This window comes from Arachis hypogaea, chromosome 9, assembly GCF_003086295.3.
Source record: "Arachis hypogaea cultivar Tifrunner chromosome 9, arahy.Tifrunner.gnm2.J5K5, whole genome shotgun sequence".
Classification (NCBI taxonomy): Eukaryota; Viridiplantae; Streptophyta; class Magnoliopsida; order Fabales; family Fabaceae; genus Arachis; species Arachis hypogaea.
Genome location: NC_092044.1, coordinates 94328773 through 94350798, shown reverse-complemented (window position 1 = coordinate 94350798; position 22026 = coordinate 94328773).

Sequence of the window (22026 nt, the reverse complement as noted above, 5' to 3'; positions counted from 1 at the left end):
TTCATCCAATCCTTCTTACTCCTTTCCATGGCAAGCTTATGCAAGGGTTTCACCGTTGTCAGTGGCTACCTCCCATCCTCTCAGTGGAAATGTTCAACGCACCCTGTCACGGCACGGCTATCCATCTGTCGGTTCTCAATCAGGCCGGAATAGAATCCAGTAATTCTTTTGCGTCTGTCACTAACGCCCCGCCCTTAGGAGTTTGAAGCACGTCACAGTCATTCAATCATTGAATCCTACTCAGAATACCACAGACAAGGTTAGACCTTCCGGATTCTCTTGAATGCCGCCATCAGTTCTAGCCTATACCACGAAGACTCTGATCTCATGGAATGGCTGGCTCGGTTGTCAGGCGAGCGCTCGGTTGTCAGGTGATCAACCATGCATCGTGTATCAGGAATCCAAGAGATATTCACCCAATCTAAGGTAGAATGGAGGTGGTTGTCAGGCACACGTTCATAGGTGAGAATGATGATGAGTTTCACGGATCATCACATTCATCAAGTTGAAGAACAAGTGATATCTTAGAACAAGAACAAGCGGAACTGAATAGAAGAACAATAGTAATTGCATTAATACTCGAGGCACAGCAGAGCTCCACACCTTAATCTATGGTGTGTAGAAACTCCACCGTTGAAAATACATAAGAACAAGGTCTAGGCATGGCCGAATGGCCAGCCTCCCAAAGTGATCAAAAGATCTCAAGAACAAAAGATTCCAAAAGATCCGAAGATCTTTAATACAATAGTAAAAGGTCCTATATATAGAGAACTAGTAGCCTAGGGTGTACAGAGATGAGTAAATGACATAAAAATCCACTTCCGGGCCCACTTGGTGTGTGCTTGGGCTGAGAATTGAAGCATTTTCGTGTAGAGACTCTTCTTGGAGTTAAACGCCAGCTTTTATGCCAGTTTGGGCGTTTAACTCCCATCCTTGTGCCAGTTCCGGCGTTCAACGCTGGGAATTCTGAGGGTGACTTTGAACGCCGGTTTGGGCCATCAAATCTTGGGCAAAGTATGAACTATCATATATTGCTGGAAATCCCAAGATGTCTACTTTCCAACGCCGTTGAGAACGCGCCAATTGGGCTTCTGTAGCTCCAGAAAATCCACTTCGAGTGCAGGGAGGTCAGAATCCAACAGCATCTGCAGTCCTTTTTAGTCTCTGAATCAGATTTTTGCTTAGGTCCCTCAATTTCAGCCAGAAAATACCTGAAATCACAGAAAAACACACAAACTCATAGTAAAATCCAGAAAAGTGAATTTTAACTAAAAACTAATAAAAATATACTAAAAACTAACTAGATCATACTAAAAACATACTAAAAACAATGCCAAAAAGCGTACAAATTATCCGCTCATCAGTGCCGTTGCTAGGGAATTGCAAACGTGTGCCTTATTATTGGTTATTGTAAATATTTTTCAAAAAAAATTTTCATATTTTAAAATTTTTATCTTATCTTATCTTATTTTTCAAAATTCAAATCTTTTTTTTCAAAAAAAAAATCATTTCTTTTTGAAAATCTTATCTTATCTTTTTTTTCAAAAATCATATCTTTTTCAAAATATTTTCTTTTTGTTAATTTTTATTTTTATTTTCTCTCACTACTATGAACTCTCACCCCTTTGGCTATGAGTCTGGTTACAACTATGTTGCAGGAAGAGGAGACTACAGTGAGAACAGGCATCAAGGTTGGAACAATCAAAGATAGGAGGAGCCACAAGGATTTAATCAACCCTCATGGCGACGACCACCTCCAATGGACTATCAACAACCATTCTGTGATGCATATCAAGGCAATGGTTATGCTGAACGCTCTTTTGATTATCAACAACCACCACCATATGCCTATGAACCCCCTCCTCAACATGACTTTGGACCACCATACTCACAAGCCCCTTTCCGCCATTCACCCCCATATGACCCTAATCCTTATCCACCACACCAACCACCATATGAACCATACCTAGAACCACCACCTCAATATTCACCATCTCCATATCCTTATAAAAAGAATGGTGCACGAAATTGTGATCATCAATGGCGCCATCAACATGGTACGCTCAATTGCAATCTCAACTCTTTATCACAACTTCGCACAACTAACCAGCAAGTGCACTGGGTCGTCCAAGTAATAAACCTTACGCGAGTAAGGGTCGATCCCACGGAAATTGTTGGTATGAAGTAAGCTATGGTCACCTTGTAAATCTTAGTCAGGAAGATTCAAATGGTTATGGATGATATACGAATAAGGCATAAAGTAAGATAGAGATACTTACGTAATTCATTGGTGAGAACTTCAGATAAGCGTATGGAGATGCTTTGTCCCTTCTGTCTCTCTGCTTTCCTACTGTCTTCATCCAATCCTTCTTACTCCTTTCCATGGCAAGCTGTATGTTGGGCATCACCGTTGTCAGTGGCTACAATCCCGTCCTCTCAGTGAAAATGTTCAACGCACCCTGTCACGGCACGACTAATCATCTGTCGGTTCTCAATCAGGTTGGAATAGAATCAATTGATTCTTTTGCGTCTGTCACTAACGCCCAGCCTTCAGGAGTTTGAAGCTCGTCACAGTTATTCAATCATTGAATCCTACTCAGAATACCACAGACAAGGTTTAGACCTTCCGGATTCTCTTGAATGCCGCCATCAATTCTAGCTTATACCACGAAGATTCCGATTAAGGGATCCAAGAGATAAACATTCAACCCTTGTTTGCTTGTAGAACAGAAGTGGTTGTCAGGCACTCGTTCATAAGTGAGAATGATGATGAGTGTCACATAATCATCACATTCATCATGTTCTTGGGTGCAAATGAATATCTTAGAACAAGAATAAGCTGAATTGAATAGAAGAATAATAGTAATTGCATTAATACTCGAGGTACAGCAGAGCTCCACACCTTAATCTATGGTGTGTAGAAACTCCACCATTGAAAATACATAAGTGATAATGGTGATCAATGACTTCGTCCCCAGAGAGGGAACAAGAAGAACCAAGATAAAAATACAATAGTAAAAGGTCCTATTTGTAGAGAACCAGTAGCCTAGGGTTTATAGAAATGAGTAAATTACATAAAAATCAACTTCCGGGCCCACTTGGTGTGTGCTTGGGCTGAGCATTGAAGCTTTCATGTGTAGAGACTTTTCTTGGAGTTAAACGCCAGCTTTTGTGCCAGTTTGGGCGTTTAACTCCCATTCTTGTGCCAGTTCCGGCGTTTAACGCCGGGCAATTTTGAGCTGATTTGGAACGCCAGTTTGGGCCATCAAATCTCAAGAAAAGTATAAACTATTATACATTGCTGGAAAGCCCAGGATGTCTACTTTCCAACGACATTGAGAGAGCGCCAATTGCGCTTCTGTAGCTCCAGAAAATCCAATTCGAGTGCAGGGAGGTCAGAATCCAACAGCATCTACAGTCCTTTTCAGCCTCTGAATCAGATTTTTGCTCAGGTCCCTCAATTTCAGCCAGAAAATACCTGAAATCATAGAAAAACACACAAACTCATAGTAAAGTCCAGAAAAGTAAATTTTAACTAAAAACTAATAAAAATATAATAATAACTAACTAAAACATACTAAAAACAATGCCAAAAAGCGTATAAATTATCCGCTCATCACAACACCAAACTTAAATTGTTGCTTGTCCCCAAGCAACTGAAAATTAAATAAGATAAAAAGAAGAGAATATGCAATGAATTCCAAAAACATCTATGAAGATCAGTATTAATTAGATGAGCGGGGCTTTTAGCTTTTTGTCTCTGAACAGTTTTTGGCATCTCACTCTATCCTTTGAAATTCAGAATGATTGGCTTCTATAGGAACTCAGAATCCAGATAGTGTTATTGATTCTCCTAGTTAAGTATGATGATTCTTGAACACAGCTACTTTATGAGTCTTGGCCGTGGCCCAAAGCACTCTGTCTTCCAGTATTACCACCGGATACATACATGCCACAGACACATAACTGGGTGAACCTTTTCAGATTGTGACTCAGCTTTGCTAGAGTCCCCAATTAGAGGTGTCCAGGGTTCTTAAGCACACTCTTTTTTCCTTGGATCACAACTTTATTCTTTTTCTCTCTTTTTTTTTCGTTTTTCTCCCCTTTTTTTCTCTTTTTTTTGTATTCACTGCTTTTTCTTGCTTCAAGAATCATTTTTATGATTTTTCAGATCCTCAGTAACATGTCTCCTTTTTCATCATTCTTTCAAGAGCCAACACTCATGAACAACAAATTCAAAAGACATATGCACTGTTCAAGCATACATTCAGAAAACAAAAGTATTGCCACCACATCAATATAATTAATCTGTTATAAAATTCAAAATTCATGCAATTCTTCTCTTTTTCAATTAAGAACATTTTTCATTCAAGAAAGGTGATGGATTCATAGGACATTCATAACTTTAAGGCATAGACACTAAGACACTAATGATCACAAGACACAAACATAGATAAACATAAGCATGGAAATTCAAAAAACAGGAAATAAAGAACAAGGAAATTAAAGAACGGGTCCACCTTAGTGATGGCGGCTTGTTATTCCTCTTGAAGATCTTATGGAGTGCTTGAGCTCCTCAATGTCTCTTCCTTGCCTTTGATGCTCATCTCTCATGATTCTTTGATCTTCTCTAATTTCATGGAGGAGGATGGAATGTTCTTGGTGCTCCACCCTTAGTTGTCCCATGTTGGAACTCAATTCTCCTAGGGAGGTGTTGATTTGCTCCCAATAGTTTTGTGGAGGAAAGTGCATCCCTTGAGGCATCTCAGGGATTTCATGATGAGTGGGATCTCTTGTTTGCTCCATCCTTTTCTTAGTGATGGGCTTGTCCTCATCAATGAGGATGTCTCCCTCTATGTTAACTCCAACTGAATAACAGAGGTGACAAATGAGATGAGGAAAGGCTAACCTTGCTAAGGTAGAGGACTTGTCCGCCACCTTATAAAGTTCTTGGGCTATAACCTCATGAACTTCTACTTCTTCTCCAATCATGATGCTATGAATCATGATGGCCCGGTCTATAGTAACTTCGGACCGGTTGCTAGTGGGAATGATTGAGCGTTGGATAAACTCCAACCATCCCCTAGCCACGGGCTTGAGGTCATGCCTTGTTTGTTGAACCGGCTTCCCTCTTGAATCTCTCTTCCATTGAGCGCCCTCTTCACAAATGTCTATAAGGACTTGGTCCAACCTTTGATCAAAGTTGACCCTTCTAGTGTAAGGGTGTTCATCTCCTTGCATCATGGGCAAGTTGAATGCCAACCTTACATTTTTCAGACTAAAATCTAAGTATTTCCCCCGAACCATTGTAAGCCAATTCTTTGGGTTTGGGTTCACACTTTGATCATGGCTCTTGGTGATCCATGCATTGGCATAGAACTCTTGAACCATTAAGATTCCGACTTGTTGAATGGGGTTGGTAAGAACTTCCCAACCTCTTCTTCGAATCTCATGTCGGATCTCCGGATATTCACTCTTTTTGAGTTTAAAAGGGACCTCGGGGATCACCTTCTTCAAGGCCACAACTTCATAGAAGTGGTCTTGATGCACCCTTGAGATGAATCTCTCCATCTCCCATGACTCGGAGGTGGAAGCTTTTGCCTTCCCTTTCCTCTTTCTAGAGGTTTCTCCGGCCTTGGATGCCATAAATGGTTATGAAAAAACAAAAAGCAATGCTTTTACCACACCAAACTTAAAAGGTTTGCTTGTCCTCGAGCAAAAGAAGAAAGAAGAGAGTAGAAGAAGAAGAAATAGAGGAGATGGAGAAGGGGGATAAGTAGTGTGAATGATGTGTGAAAATGAAGGAGTGAAGATGGGTTTATATAGGAGTGGGGTTTTGGGGAAGAGGTGTTGAGGTGATTGGTGAATGGGTGAAGAAGAGAGAGAGTGGTGGGGTTGGTGGGGATCCTGTGGGGTCCACAGATCCTGAGGTGTCAAGGAAAAGTCATCCATGCACCAAGTGGCGAGCAAAAATGCTCTCTATGCCAATTCTGGCGTTAAACGCCGGGCTGGTGCCCATTTCTGGCATTTAACGCCAGCTTCTTGCCCTTTCCTGGTGTTTAACGCCAGTCTGGTGCCCCTTTCTGGCGTTAAACGCCCAGAATGGTGCCAGACTGGGCGTTAAACGCCCATTTGCTGCCCTTACTGGCGTTTAAACGCCAGCAAGGTCTTCCTCCAGGGTGTGCTATTTTTCTTTCTGTTTTTCATTCTGTTTTTGCTTTTTCAATTGATTTTGTGACTTCCCATGATCATCAACCTACTGAAAACATAAAATAACAAAAGAAAATTAGATAAATATAACATTGGGTTGCCTCCCAACAAGCGCTTCTTTAATGTCAGTAGCTTGACAGTGGGCTCTCATGGAGCCTCACAGATACTCAGAGCAATGTTGGAACCTCCCAACACCAAACTTAGAGTTTGACTGTGGGGGCTCTGTTTGACTCTGTTTTGAGAGAAGCTCTTCATGCTTCCTCTCCATGGTGACAGAGGGATATCCTTGAGCCTTAAACACAAAGGATTCCTCATTCACTTGAATGATCAATTCTCCTCTGTCCATATCAATCACAGCCTTTGCTGTAGCTAGGAAGGGTCTGCCAAGGATGATGGATTCATCCATGCCCTTCCCAGTCTCTAGGACTATGAAATCAGTAGGGATGTAATGGTCTTCAATCTTTACCAGAACATCTTCTACAAGTCCATAAGCTTGTTTTCTTGAATTGTCTGCCATCTCTAGTGAGATTCTTGCAGCTTATACCTCAAAGATCCCTAGCTTCTCCATTACAGAGAGAGGCATGAGGTTTATACTTGACCTTAGGTCACACAGAGCCTTCTTAAAGGTCATGGTGCCTATGGTACAAGGTATTGAAAACTTCCCAAGATCTTGTCTCTTTTGAGGTAATTTCTGCCTAGATAAGTTATCCAGTTCTTTGGTGAGCAAATGGGGTTCATCCTCCCAAGTCTCATTACCAAATAACTTGTCATTTAACTTCATGATTGCTCCAAGGTATTTAGCAACTTGCTCTTCAGTGACATACTCATCCTCTTCAGAGGAAGAATACTCATCAGAGCTCATAAATGGCAGAAGTAAATCCAATGAAATCTCTATGGTCTCTTTGTGAGCCTCAGATTCCCATTGTTCCTCATTAGGAAACTCATTGGAGGCCAGTGGACGTCCATTGAGGTCTTCCTCAGTGGCGATCTCTGCCTCTTCCTCCTCTCCAAGTTCGGCCATGTGGGTCATGTTAATGGCCTTGCATTCTCCTTTTCGATTCTCTTCTGTATTGCTTGGAGGAGTACTAGGAGGGAGTTCAGTAATTTTCTTGCTCAGCTGTCCCACTTGTGCCTCCAAGTTTCTAATGGAGGACCTTGTTTCAGTCATGAAACTTTGAGTGGTTTTGATTAGATCAGAGACCATGGTTGCTAAGTCAGAGTGGCTCTGCTTAGAATTCTCTGTCTGTTGCTGAGAAGATGATGGAAAAGGCTTGCCATTGCTAAACCTGTTTCTTCCACCATTATTGTTGTTGAAACCTTGTTGAGGTCTCTGTTGATCTTTCCATGAGAGATTTGGATGATTTCTCCATGAAGAATTATAGGTGTTTCCATAGGGTTCTCCCATGTAATTCACCTCTTCCATTGAAGGGTTCTCAAGATCATAAGCTTTTTCTTCAGATGAAGCGTCCTTAGTACTGCCTGGTGCAGCTTGCATTCCAGACAGACTTTGAGAAATCATATTGACTTGTTGAGTCAATATTTTGTTCTGAGCCAATATGGCATTCAGAGTATCAATCTCAAGAACTCCTTTCTTCTGATTTGTCCCATTGTTCACAAGATTCCTTTCAGAAGTGTACATGAATTGGTTATTTGCAACCATTTCAATGAGTTCTTGAGCTTCTGCAGGTGTCTTCTTCAGATGAAGAGATCCTCCAGCAGAGCTGTCTAATGACATCTTGGACAGCTCAGATAGACCATCATAAAAGATACCTATGATGCTCCATTCAGAAAGCATGTCAGAGGGACACTTTCTGATCAATTGTTTGTATCTTTCCTAAGCTTCATAGAAGGATTCACCTTCCTTCTGTCTGAAGGTTTGGACTTCCACTCTAAGCTTACTCAATTTTTGAGGTGGAAAGAACTTTGCCAAGAAGGCATAGACTAGCTTTTCCTAAGAGTTCAGGCTTTCTTTAGGCTGTGAGTCCAACCATATCCTAGCTCTGTCTCTTACAGCAAAAGGGAATAGCATAAGTCTGTAGACCTCAGGGTCAACCCCATTAGTCTTGACAGTGTCACAGTGGTGGACGAAATTGTGATCACTATTCTTTGATTTGCATTCATTGTAAAATTGTGGAATTTAGGTATTTGGCACAAGTGGACACAACTCCGTTCAACTAACCAGCAAGTGTACTGGGTCGTCCAAGTAATAAACCTTACGCGAGTAAGGGTCGATCCCACAGAGATTGTTGGTATGAAGCAAGCTATGGTCACCTTGTAGATCTCAGTTAGTGATTGGAATCATAGAGTCAAATGGAATTAAATTGGATAAATAAAATAAATAAAAGGGATAAGAATACTTATGCAGATTCATTGGTGAGAATTTCAGACAAGCGAATGGAGATACTGTATGGCTCAAGAACGCCTGCTTTCCCACTGCTTTAACTCAATCCTTCTTACTCTTTTCCATGGCAAGCTGTATGTAGGGCATCACCGTTGTCAATGGCTACATCCCATCCTCTCAGTGAAAACGTTCCTATGCTCTGTCACAGCACGGCTAATCATCTGTCGGTTCTCAATCAGGTTGGAATAGAATCCCTTGATTCTTTTGCGCTTGTCATCACGCCCAGCCTTCAGGAGTTTGAAGCTCGTCACAGTCATTCAATCATAGAGTCCTACTCGGAATACCACAGACAAGGTTTAGACTTTCCGGATCCTCATGAATGCCGCCATCTATCTAACTTATACCACGAAGATTCTGTTGGGGAATCTAAGAGATACACATTCAAGCTCTGTTGCATGTAGAACGGAAGTGGTTGTCAATCACGTGCGTTCATGAGTGAGAATGATAATGAGGGTTACTTATCATCACATTCATCATGTTCTTGGGTACGAATGAATATCTTGGAATAAGAATAAGAGAGATTTGAATAAAAGAAAATAGAATTGCATTAATACTTGAGGTACAGCAGAGCTCCACACCCTTAATCTATGGTGTGCAGAAACTCCACCGTTGAAAATACATAAGCAAAGAGTTCAGGCATGGCCGAATGGCCAGCCCCCTAAAACGTGATCAATAGCCTCTTAAGATGAAGAATAAAACAAAACTGAGACCAAAGATGTCTAATACAATAGATAAATGTCCTATATATACTAGACTAGCTACTAGGGTTTACATGAGTAAGTATTTGATGCATAAATCCACTTCCGGGGCCCACTTGGTGTATGCTTGGGCTGAGCTTGATCAATCCACGAGTAGAGGCATTTCTTGGCGTCAAACTCCAGGTTATGACGTGTTTTGGGCGTTCAACTCCGGATCATGACGTTTTTCTGGCGTTTAACTCCAGACAGCAGCGTGTACTTGGCGTTCAACGCCAAGTTACGTCGTCTTTCTTCGAATAAAGTATGGACTATTATATATTTCTGGAAAGCCCTAGATGTCTACTTTCCAACGCCGTTGAGAGCGCGCCAATTGGAGTTCTGTAGCTCCAGAAAATCCATTTCGAGTGCAGGGAGGTCAGATTCCAACAGCATCAGCAGTCCTTTTGTCAGCCTTCTTCAGAGTTTGCTCAAATCCCTCAATTTCAGCCAGAATTTACCTGAAATCACAGAAAAACACACAAACTCATAGTAAAGTCCAGAAATGTGAATTTAACATAAAAACTAGTGAAAACATCCCTAAAAGTAGCTCAAACTTACTAAAAACTATATGAAAACAATGCCAAAAAGCGTATAAATTATCCGCTCATCACAACACCAAACTTAAATTGTTGCTTGTCCCCAAGCAACTGAAAATCAAATAGGATAAAAGAAGAGAATATACTATAAATTTCAGAATATCAATGAATATTAATTATAATTAGATGAGCGGGACTTGTAGCTTTTTGCTTCTGAACAGTTTTGGCATCTCACTTTTTCCTTTGAAGTTCTGAATGATTGGCTTCTTTAGGAACTTAGAATTTTGGATAGTGTTATTGACTTTCCTAGTTAAGCATGTTGATTCTTGAACACAGCTACTTATGAGTCTTGGCTGTGGCCCTAAGCACTTTGTTTTCCAGTATTACCACCGGATACATAAATGCCACAGACACATAACTGGGTGAACCTTTTCAGATTGTGACTCAGCTTTGCTAGAGTCCCCAGTTAGTGGTGTCCAGAGCTCTTAAGCACACTCTTTTTTGCTTTGGATCACGACTTTAACCACTCAGTCTCAAGCTTTTCACTTGGACCTTCATGACACAAGCACATGGTTAGGGACAGCTTGATTTAGCCGCTTAGGCCTGGATTTTATTTCCTTGGGCCCTCCTATCCATTGATGCTCAAAGCCTTGGATCCTTGCTACCCTTGCCTTTTGGTTTTAAGGGCTATTGGCTTTTTCTACTGCTCCTTCTTTTTCTTTCTATTTTTTTCGCCACTTTTTTTTTTCGCAAGCTTCCTTTTTCACTGCTTTTTCTTGCTTCAAGAATCAATTTCATGATTTTTCAGATCATCAATAACATTTCTCTTTGTTCATCATTCTTTCAAGAGCCAACAATTTTAACACTCATAAACAACAAGATCAAAAATATGCACTGTTCAAGCATTCATTCAGAAAACAAAAAGTATTGTCACCACATCAATATAATTAAATTAAATTCAATAATAATTTCGAAAATTATGTACTTCTTGTTCTTTTGAATTAAAACATTTTTCATTTAAGAAAGGTGAAGGATTCATGGAATTATTCATAATCTTTAAGGCATGGTTACATACTAATGATCATGAAGTAGATAAACATATAAAAAAAAACGAAAAGTAGGAAAAAGAAAGAAAAAATTTAGAACAAGGAATGAGTCCACCTGAGTGAGGGTGGCGCCTTCTTGAAGATCCAATGGTGCTTTTTGAGCTCCTTTATGTCTCTTCCTTGCTTCTGTTGCATGATCCCTAGTGATTTTGGTGTTTTTATCATTATTTGCTCCCAATAGTTGTGTGGAGGACAATTTATCCCCTGAGGTATCTCAGGGATCTCTTGATTTGCAGCCACATGTTCTACCACTGAGCTGTGACGGCTTATATTAGTCTTTCCATCTCCCATGACTCAGAGGTGAAAGCTTTTGTCTTTTTCCTTGTTCCTGCTCATATAGGGAAGAAGAGAACAAGAAAAGAAAGAGGAATCATCTATGTCACAGTATAGAGATTCCTTTATGTTAGTAGAAGAAGAAAGGGAAGAAGAGTGAAGAAGAATGGGTAAGGATAGAGGTGGTGATTTGAGATGAAGAGAAGTGAAGAGAAGTGTTAGTAATTAAATAATTAAATAGAAGAAGAAAAGAGAAGAGAAATTTTCGAAAATAATTTTCGAAAAAGAGGTTAGTAATTTTCGAAAATCAAAGACAAAATATAATTAAAATTAAAATTTAAAACAAAAAGAATTTTTTTGAAAAAGAGAGGGAGAATTTTCGAAAATTAGGGAGAGAAAAGTAGTTAGGTGGTTTTGAAAAAGATAAGAAACAAACAAAAAGTTAGTTAGTTGATTGAAAAAGATTTTGAAATCAAAATTGAAAAAGATAAGAAGATAAGAAGTTAGATAAGATATTTTGAAATCAAATTTTGAAAAAGATAAAATTTTGAAAAAGATAAGATAAAAGATAAAAAGATATATTTGAAAAAGATATTTTGAAAAAGATTTAATTTTAAAATTGACTTAACTAACAAGAAACTACAAGATAAGATTCTAGAACTTAAAGATTGAACCTTTCTTAACAAGAAAGTAACAAACTTCAAATTTTTGAACCAATCACATTAATTGTTAGCTAATTTTCGAAAATATGATATAAAAGATAAGAAAAAGATTTTTGAAAATATTTTGAAAAATAATTTTGAAATTTTCGAAAATAATAAAAAAAATGAAAAAGATATGATTTTTGAAAAAGATTTTGAAAAGATAAGATTTTTAAAATTGAAATTTTGATTTGACTCGTAAGAAACAACTAATTTTGAAAATTTTTGACCAAGTCAACCCAAGATTTCGAAAATTTGGAGGAAAATAAGGAAAAGATATTTTTTGATTTTTTTTGAATATTTTAATTATGAGAAAGAAAAACAACAAAAACACTCAATGCATGAAATTTTTAGATCAAAACAATGAATGCATGCAAGAATGCTATGAATGTCAAGATGAACACCAAGAACACTTTGAAGATCATGATGAACATCAAGAACATATTTTTGAAAAATTTTTAATGCAAAGAAGACATGCAAGACACCAAACTTAAAAATTTTTAATGCTTGAAAAATATGAATGCAAAAATGCACATGAAAAACAAGAAAAGACACAAAACAAGAAAACATCAAGATCAAACAAGAAGACTTATCAAGAACAACCTGAAGATCATGAAGAACACTATGAATGCATGAGATTTTCGAAAAAATGCAAGAAAAATTTTAAAAGCATGCAATTGACACCAAACTTAAAAATTAACACAAGACTCAAACAAGAACACAAAATATTTTTGATTTTTATGATTTTATGATTTTTTTGTATTTTTATTTTAATTTTTTCGAAAATATGGTTTGGAAAAACGAAAAATAAAAAGAAAAAATTTTGAAAAAGATTTTTGAAAAGAAAATTACCTAATCTGAGCAACAAGATGAACCGTCAGTTGTCCATACTCGAACAATCCCCGGCAACGGCGCCAAAAACTTGGTGGACGAAATTGTGATCACTATTCTTTGATTTGCATTCATTGTAAAATTGTGGAATTTAGGTATTTGGCACGAGTGGACACAACTCCGTTCAACTAACCAGCAAGTGTACTGGGTCGTCCAAGTAATAAACCTTACGCGAGTAAGGGTCGATCCCACAGAGATTGTTGGTATGAAGCAAGCTATGGTCACCTTGTAGATCTCAGTTAGTGATTGGAATCATAGAGTCAAATGGAATTAAATTGGATAAATAAAATAAATAAAAGGGATAAGAATACTTATGCAGATTCATTGGTGAGAATTTCAGACAAGCGAATGGAGATACTGTATGGCTCAAGAACGCCTGCTTTCCCACTGCTTTAACTCAATCCTTCTTACTCTTTTCCATGGCAAGCTGTATGTAGGGCATCACCGTTGTCAATGGCTACATCCCATCCTCTCAGTGAAAACGTTCCTATGCTCTGTCACAGCACGGCTAATCATCTGTCGGTTCTCAATCAGGTTGGAATAGAATCCCTTGATTCTTTTGCGCTTGTCATCACGCCCAGCCTTCAGGAGTTTGAAGCTCGTCACAGTCATTCAATCATAGAGTCCTACTCGGAATACCACAGACAAGGTTTAGACTTTCCGGATCCTCATGAATGCCGCCATCTATCTAACTTATACCACGAAGATTCTGTTGGGGAATCTAAGAGATACACATTCAAGCTCTGTTGCATGTAGAACGGAAGTGGTTGTCAATCACGTGCGTTCATGAGTGAGAATGATAATGAGGGTTACTTATCATCACATTCATCATGTTCTTGGGTACGAATGAATATCTTGGAATAAGAATAAGAGAGATTTGAATAAAAGAAAATAGAATTGCATTAATACTTGAGGTACAGCAGAGCTCCACACCCTTAATCTATGGTGTGCAGAAACTCCACCGTTGAAAATACATAAGCAAAGAGTTCAGGCATGGCCGAATGGCCAGCCCCCTAAAACGTGATCAATAGCCTCTTAAGATGAAGAATAAAACAAAACTGAGACCAAAGATGTCTAATACAATAGATAAATGTCCTATATATACTAGACTAGCTACTAGGGTTTACATGAGTAAGTATTTGATGCATAAATCCACTTCCGGGGCCCACTTGGTGTATGCTTGGGCTGAGCTTGATCAATCCACGAGTAGAGGCATTTCTTGGCGTCAAACTCCAGGTTATGACGTGTTTTGGGCGTTCAACTCCGGATCATGACGTTTTTCTGGCGTTTAACTCCAGACAGCAGCGTGTACTTGGCGTTCAACGCCAAGTTACGTCGTCTTTCTTCGAATAAAGTATGGACTATTATATATTTCTGGAAAGCCCTAGATGTCTACTTTCCAACGCCGTTGAGATCGCGCCAATTGGAGTTCTGTAGCTCCAGAAAATCCATTTCGAGTGCAGGGAGGTCAGATTCCAACAGCATCAGCAGTCCTTTTGTCAGCCTTCTTCAGAGTTTGCTCAAATCCCTCAATTTCAGCCAGAATTTACCTGAAATCACAGAAAAACACACAAACTCATAGTAAAGTCCAGAAATGTGAATTTAACATAAAAACTAGTGAAAACATCCCTAAAAGTAGCTCAAACTTACTAAAAACTATATGAAAACAATGCCAAAAAGCGTATAAATTATCCGCTCATCACACAGATTTGCAAGAACTCAGCTAAAAACTGATGAGGATCTTCCAATGGAAGTCCATGGAACTTGCAATTCTGTTGCATCAGAGAAATTAATTGAGGCTTAAGCTCAAAGTTGTTTGCTCCAATGGCAGGGATAGAGATGCTTCTCCCATAGAAGTCGGGAGTAGGTGCAGTAAAGTCACCCAGCACCTTCCTTGCATTGTTGGAATTGTTGTTGTTTTCGGCTGCCATGTCTTCTTCTTGTTTGAAGATTTCTGTTAGGTCCTCTACAGAGCGTTGTGCCTTAACTTCTCTTAGCTTTCGCTTCAAGGTCCTTTCAGGTTCAGGGTCAGCCTCAACAAGAATGCTTTTGTCTTTGCTCCTGCTCATATGAAAGAGAAGAGAACAAGAAAGTATGGAATCCTCTATGTCACAGTATAGGGATTTCTTGAAGTGTCAGAGGAAAAGAAAAATAGAAGTAAGAGGTAAAAGAATTCGAACTTATCAAGAAAGATGGAGTTCGAATTGTGTATTAAGGAGGAGTGTTAGTCCATAAATAAAAGGATGTGAGAAGAGGGGAAGAAATTTTCGAAAATTAAGTAAAAGATTTTAAAAACATTTTGAAAAACACTAATTGATTTTCGAAAACTTAAGAGTGGAAAAAGAAATCAAGTGATTTTTGAAAAAGATTTTGAAATTAGAAAGTAAAAAGATATGATTGAAAACTATTTTGAAAAAGATGTGATTAAAAAGATATGATTTAAAAGTTATGGTTTTTAAAAAGATGTGATTGAGAAGATATGAATTGAAAAACAATTTTAAAAGATTTGATTTTGAAAATTAATGCCTTGGCTAACAAGAAAAGATATGATTCAAACATTAAACCTTTCTCAACAGAAAAGGCAACATACTTGAATTGTTGAATCAAATCATTAATTGATAGCAAGTATTTTTGAAAATGGAAAGAAATTGATTTTGAAAACATATGATTGAAAAGATATAATTTGAAAAAGATTTGATTTTGAAAAATTTTGAAAACCTGAAAAAAAATTGAATTAAAAACAGAATCTTCCCTCTTGTGCCATCCTGGCGTTAAACGCCCAGAATGGTATCCATTCTGGCGTTTAACGCCCAAAACACTACCCTTTTGGGCGTTAAACGCCCAGCCAGGCACCCTGGCTGGCGTTCAAACGCCAGTTTTCCTTCTTCACTGGGCGTTTTGAACGCCCAGCTTTTTCTGTGTAATTCCTCTGCTGAATGTTCTGAATCTTCAATTCTCTGTATTATTGACTTGAAAAGACACAAATTAAAAATTTTTTGGATTTTTAATAATGAGGAATAATCAAAATGTAACTAAGATCAAATAAACAATGCATGCAAGACACCAAACTTAGAAGTTTGTATACCATCGACACTAACAAAATGAGAATGCATATGAAAAACAACAAAACACTCAAGACAAGAGAATTTAAAGATCAGAACAAGGAAATCATAAAGAACAACTTGAAGATTAATGAAGACACATGCATGAATGCAAGAAAAATAGAAACATGCAATTGACACCAAACTTAAAATGAGACACTAGACTCAACAAGAAACATAAAATATTTTTTTATTTTTATGATTTTGTAATTTTTTTGGATTTTTCAAAAATTAAGTGGAAAAGAAAATAAAGAGATTCAAAATTTTTAATGAGAATTCCAGGAATCATGCAATGCTAGTCTAAAGCTTCAGTCTAAAGAAATTAGACATGGCTAGCCAAGCTTCAGCAGGAGATTGCATTCAAGAGCTAAATTGATGAAGATCAATCAGCTTTGGTGATGATGAAAACATCACCTTGAAACACTAGAATTCATTCTTAAAAATTCTGAAAAATACCTAATCTAAACAACAAGATGAACCGTCAGTTGTCCAAACTCAACAATCCCCAGCAACGGCGCCAAAAACTTGGTGCACGAAATTGTGATCATCAATGGCGCCATCAACATGGTACGCTCAATTGCAATCTCAACTCTTTATCACAACTTCGCACAACTAACCAGCAAGTGCACTGGGTCGTCCAAGTAATAAACCTTACGCGAGTAAGGGTCGATCCCACGGAGATTGTTGGTATGAAGCAAGCTATGGTCACCTTGTAAATCTTAGTCAGGCAGATTCAAATGGTTATGGATGATATACGAATAAGGCATAAAGTAAGATAGAGATACTTATGTAATTCATTGGTGAGAACTTCAGATAAGCGTATGGAGATGCTTTGTCCCTTCCGTCTCTCTACTTTCCTACTGTCTTCATCCAATCCTTCTTACTCCTTTCCATGGCAAGCTGTATGTTGGGCATCACCGTTGTCAGTGGCTACAATCCCGTCCTCTCAGTGAAAATGTTCAACGCACCCTGTCACGGCACGGCTAATCATCTGTCGGTTCTCAATCAGGTTGGAATAGAATCCATTGATTCTTTTGCGTCTGTCACTAACGCCCAGCCTTCAGGAGTTTGAAGATCATCACAGTCTACTCAGAATACCACAGACAAGGTTTAGACCTTTCGGATTCTCTTGAATGCTGCCATCAATTCTAGCTTATACCACGAAGATTCCGATTAAGGGATCCAAGAGATAAACATTCAAGCTTTGTTTGCTTGTAGAACAGAAGTGGTTGTCAGGCACTCGTTCATAAGTGAGAATGATGATGAGTGTCACATAATCATCACATTCATCATGTTCTTGGGTGCAAATGAATATCTTAGAACAAGAATAAGCTGAATTGAATAGAAGAACAATAGTAATTGCATTAATACTCGAGGTACAGCAGAGCTCCACACCTTAATCTATGGTGTGTAGAAACTCCACCGTTGAAAATACATAAGTGATAATGGTGATCATTGGCTTCGGCCCCAGAGAGGGAACCAGAAGAACCAAGATGAAAATACAATAGTAAAAGGTCCTATTTGTAGAGAACTAGTAGCCTAGGATTTACAGAAATGAGTAAATTACATAAAAATCCACTTCCGGGCCCACTTGGTGTGTGCTTGGGCTGAGCATTGAAGCTTTCATGTGTAGAGACGTTTCTTGGAGTTAAACGCCAGCTTTTGTGCCAGTTTGGGCGTTTAACTCCCATTCTTGTGCCAGTTCCGGCATTTAACGCCGGGCAGTTTTGAGCTGATTTGGAACGCCAGTTTGGGCCATCAAATCTCGGGCAAAGTATAGACTATTATTCATTGATAGAAAGCCCAGGATGTCTACTTTCCAACGACGTTGAGAGAGCGCCAATTGCGCTTCTGTAGCTCCAGAAAATCCACTTCGAGTGCAGGGAGGTCAGAATCCAACAGCATCTACAGTCCTTTTCAGCCTCTGAATCAGATTTTTGCTCAGGTCCCTCAATTTTAGCCAGAAAATACCTGAAATCATAGAAAAACACACAAACTCATAGTAAAGTCCAGAAAAGTGAATTTTAACTAAAAACTAATAAAAATATAATAAAAACTAACTAAAACATACTAAAAACATACTAAAAACAATGCCAAAAAGCGTATAAATTATCCGCTCATCAAAGAACCACCTCCGTATTATGAATCTGTTTCCAAAAATAATGAACCCTCCTATCTACCCCAAACCTCCATGGAGAACACACTTCCTTCTCTCACTAGTCTCACCTCTACACTCCAAAATCTTATATCCCGTATGGACCAACCCTCCACCTCCAATGTGCAACCCTCAAGCTCCAGTGCACTTCCATCTCAACCACATAATAATCTCTCCATCCCATTACCACCATCCATGGAAGAGCACCCACATCCATCAATCCAAGAGCAACATGATCCCAATGATGCAATTGACATGGAACAAGAGAGAAGGGATCATCTTCGCGAATCCATACTTCATAAAGAGCTAGAGGAGGCACTAAAGGTGAAGGTAGAAGAGACCTTTGCAGATGAAGGAGTAGTTGAAGGGAGTTATCATAGAAAAGAAGCCATCAAGGAGGAATACAATTTCATACTTAAACACCTAGATCAAACGATAAATCGATTACCTTTCCGACGTTCGGACATTCAAGAACCCCCATGGCTTCATATGGAGAATCTACTGAAGAACATGGCAGGAAGGAGAAGTTAGACACTCCGGTGGACAGTGAGCAGCACGATTTAGTATTGGAACAATTGGAAGAAGCTACGCCTGCCATTGAAGAGGAAGCAGTGGTTCAAGACTTAGGGGATGCTGAACCTCCATGGGAAAGTCGAGTTATAGAGCCTCCTTCAAAGACATTTGAAACTAATCTCGGCCAAGGACGCGCACGCACACAAGGCGCCCACGCGCACATCGCTAAATCGGCCAGGGACGTGCACGCGTACCGTGCGCGCACGCGTCGCAGTCCGCACGTGATTCTGTTATTGCAACACGTGCCTGGCGATTTTGGAGGGTTTCTGCAACCAACTTTGGCGCCAAACTGCATATAAGAACCAAGGATTGAAGGGGATTAGGGACATTCACATCCATACACTCATTTTGCACTTTCTTAGATATTTTTAGTTAGTTACATTTTTGTAGAGAGGGAGGCTCCAACCTCTCTCTAGGATTCATCTTCATTCTCTCAATTCTCAGCCATTCCTTGGTGAGATCCATTGCAACTCTCAATTTACTTTGTTAATGTTGTAGATCTTCTTCTCTAATCTCAATTAGTGTTTGTAATTGTTCAATTCTCATAGATCTTATATTTAACTTTGTTGTTTTGGATTCTATTAATGCATTGAAGATCTTATTTCATTGCTATTCGTTGTTGATTATTGTTAATCTCTTGTATTGAATTACTTTGATTCTAGGCTTCTTCTCAATTCTACTATGTCTTTCTTTCTTGCTCTCCACATGTTTGAGAAAATGCCAACTTTAGATATGGAGTAGCATCCCCTTCACTTGGCCTAGTGGTTGAGTCATTGGAGATACTTGAATAATGGATGTCAATTGTTGATTGAGAATTGAGAATTGCTAATTGACTTAGAGTGCACTAAAGCTAGACTTCCCTAGGGTAAGACTAGGACTTGTGACTCAAGTTGGTTACTTTTACTTGACTTTCCTCTATGACTAGGGGTTAACTAAGTGAAGCAATACTCCATTGTTATCAAATTGAAGGAAGTTATAGTGATGGAACTTCCAATGTTCAATCTTGGCCAAGGCTTTTAATATTGATTGATTGTTGTTCTCCTTTGTTAGCACTTTTATGCCACACTCTTCAAACCACAAAAGACCACTTAACCAATAGCATGCATCCTTGTAGCATTCCTAGGAAAGAACGACTCGGGAGATTAATACTCTCGATTATAGATTGTAGAATTTCTTTGATAATGGATTTTGTGTTGGTTTAGACTATACTACGATTGGTTACTTGATAATTTCTATACCGTCAAAAATTCGTTTATCAAAATGGCGCCGTTGCCGGGGAATGCACATGAGTGCCATATTTTTGGTTAATGTAAATATGTGAATATTGTAGATATGTTTGTCTTTTGCTTGTTCGTTAGTTTTCGTTAGTTTTAGATCTCCATTAGTTTTGTTCCTATTTGCCACTATGAATTCTCGTCCTTGTGGTTTTGGATATGACTATGACTATGACTATGTTGTAGGCGATGAAAACTTGAATGATGTCTCACATTATGGGAGAGATGAATTCTTGGGAAGGGAGCCACATCCATATGAGCAATTATCATGGCCACCTCCCCTTCAAGTTACTATGATGATAATCCTTCCTATAATGCATATCATTCTTATGGATATGATGATTCTTATCATGGTTATGCCACTCAACCACCATCATTCTATGCACTATACTCTCAACATAGTCCTCAAACACCATCATTCCAACCTCCATATTCTCAATCAACATCTTATTTCTACCAATTACCTCCATAAGATCCAAATCTATATTCCCCTTATGCATATCCTTGTGACGATTATGAACAAGCAATCCTTGAATTACCACCACTCCAACATCTTTACCCTCCAAACCAAGTCCCCATGGATGATACACTTTGTATCATTCTTCAAGAACAAGAAGAGCTCCAAACCACACTCACTAGTTTCACCTCCACCCTCCAAGAATCTATGTCCCGTATAATTCCACCTTCTACCAACAACCAAAATAACTTCCCACTTCCAAGCTTTGATGAACCTCCTTTTCAACTATATCATGATTTTCCCTCTCCGCCACAAACCTCCATGGAAGCATATCAATGTCCATCAATCCAAGAGCCATACGATCCTACTTATGTTAGCAAGGCGGAACAAGAATCAAGGAATCATTTCAAGGAAGAAATAGATCGACTTCATGCAACCATTCGTCAAAAGATGGACTCTTGGGATTCATACAACAAGCAAAACATCTTCACAGATGAATGTGAAAAATCAACCAAAGAAATGAGCATGAAGGAGATTTTAGGATCCCAACATGAGGATAAGAAGATGGAGTATGTCTTGCAACAAGTGGAGGAGGAAGAGATCATCGAAGAAGAAGAAACAGTTGAAGAGTTAAAGGAAGTTAAACGAGAGGTGGATTTCAAGCTTGAGAACACTTCCACACCAAGTGATATTGTTGATGATCTTGTGGAAGTTGTTGAAGCCTCTTCCATTGAACTTGAAAATGATGTTGAGGAGGATAATGCGCAACCTCCAAGGCATAGTATGAGTAATGAAAGATTGGAAGAGGTTGATCAAGAGATGGATTCAATCATTGAGAATTTCTTATCTACAATTGAATTCCCTCCCATTGGGCTTGAAATTGAGATCAAGGAAGAAGATGCACAACCTCCCATGCCGTCGGTAAGCAATGAAGAGGAGATTGAATTGGAAGGAAGCTACCAAGAGGAAGAAGTTAAAATTGAAGAAGCTTGTGAAGATGTGGAGGTAATCAAGGAAGAGTACAAGGGAGTGGAGCTTGCAAGATCATTGGGACCACCCCTTCCTAAGTCACCATCCAACATAACATTCAAGTGGGTAAAACTCTTATCTCTAATCTTTACATTCCCACTTGAATATGGTTTGCTTAAGACGGATGGGCAACTTAGAGCTCTTTGTAGATTGAGGAGTAAAAGAGAGTCATGTAGTGGTTGGAAACATCACTCTAAGTTCATGATGGTTGCTTGCTCAAGGTTGAATGGCAATAGGTGGTGTAGAACCAAATTGCATGGGTCTAGGGGAATGTCTGGAGGCCTAATTGAGAATTCAGTAAGTTTGTCACCCAATTGGAAGCATGGAGATCAAAAAGAAAGGGGTTGACAAACAAAGTATGGGACCCCGGAACATACATAGAGCACTATCAACTCAGGGGCCTTGTCACTTGCTTAGGCCCCCTTGAAGGCCTTGTACGTTTAAGTTGGGACCCCGGAGGCTATTGGAAGTGCAAACACTGGTGGGGATTCAAAGAAGAGTTTAAGCATAAACCACCATAGCAAGGACTCTACCAAATGTCCAACTTAAGGACTTAAACTAAAAGTGCTAGGTGGGAGACAC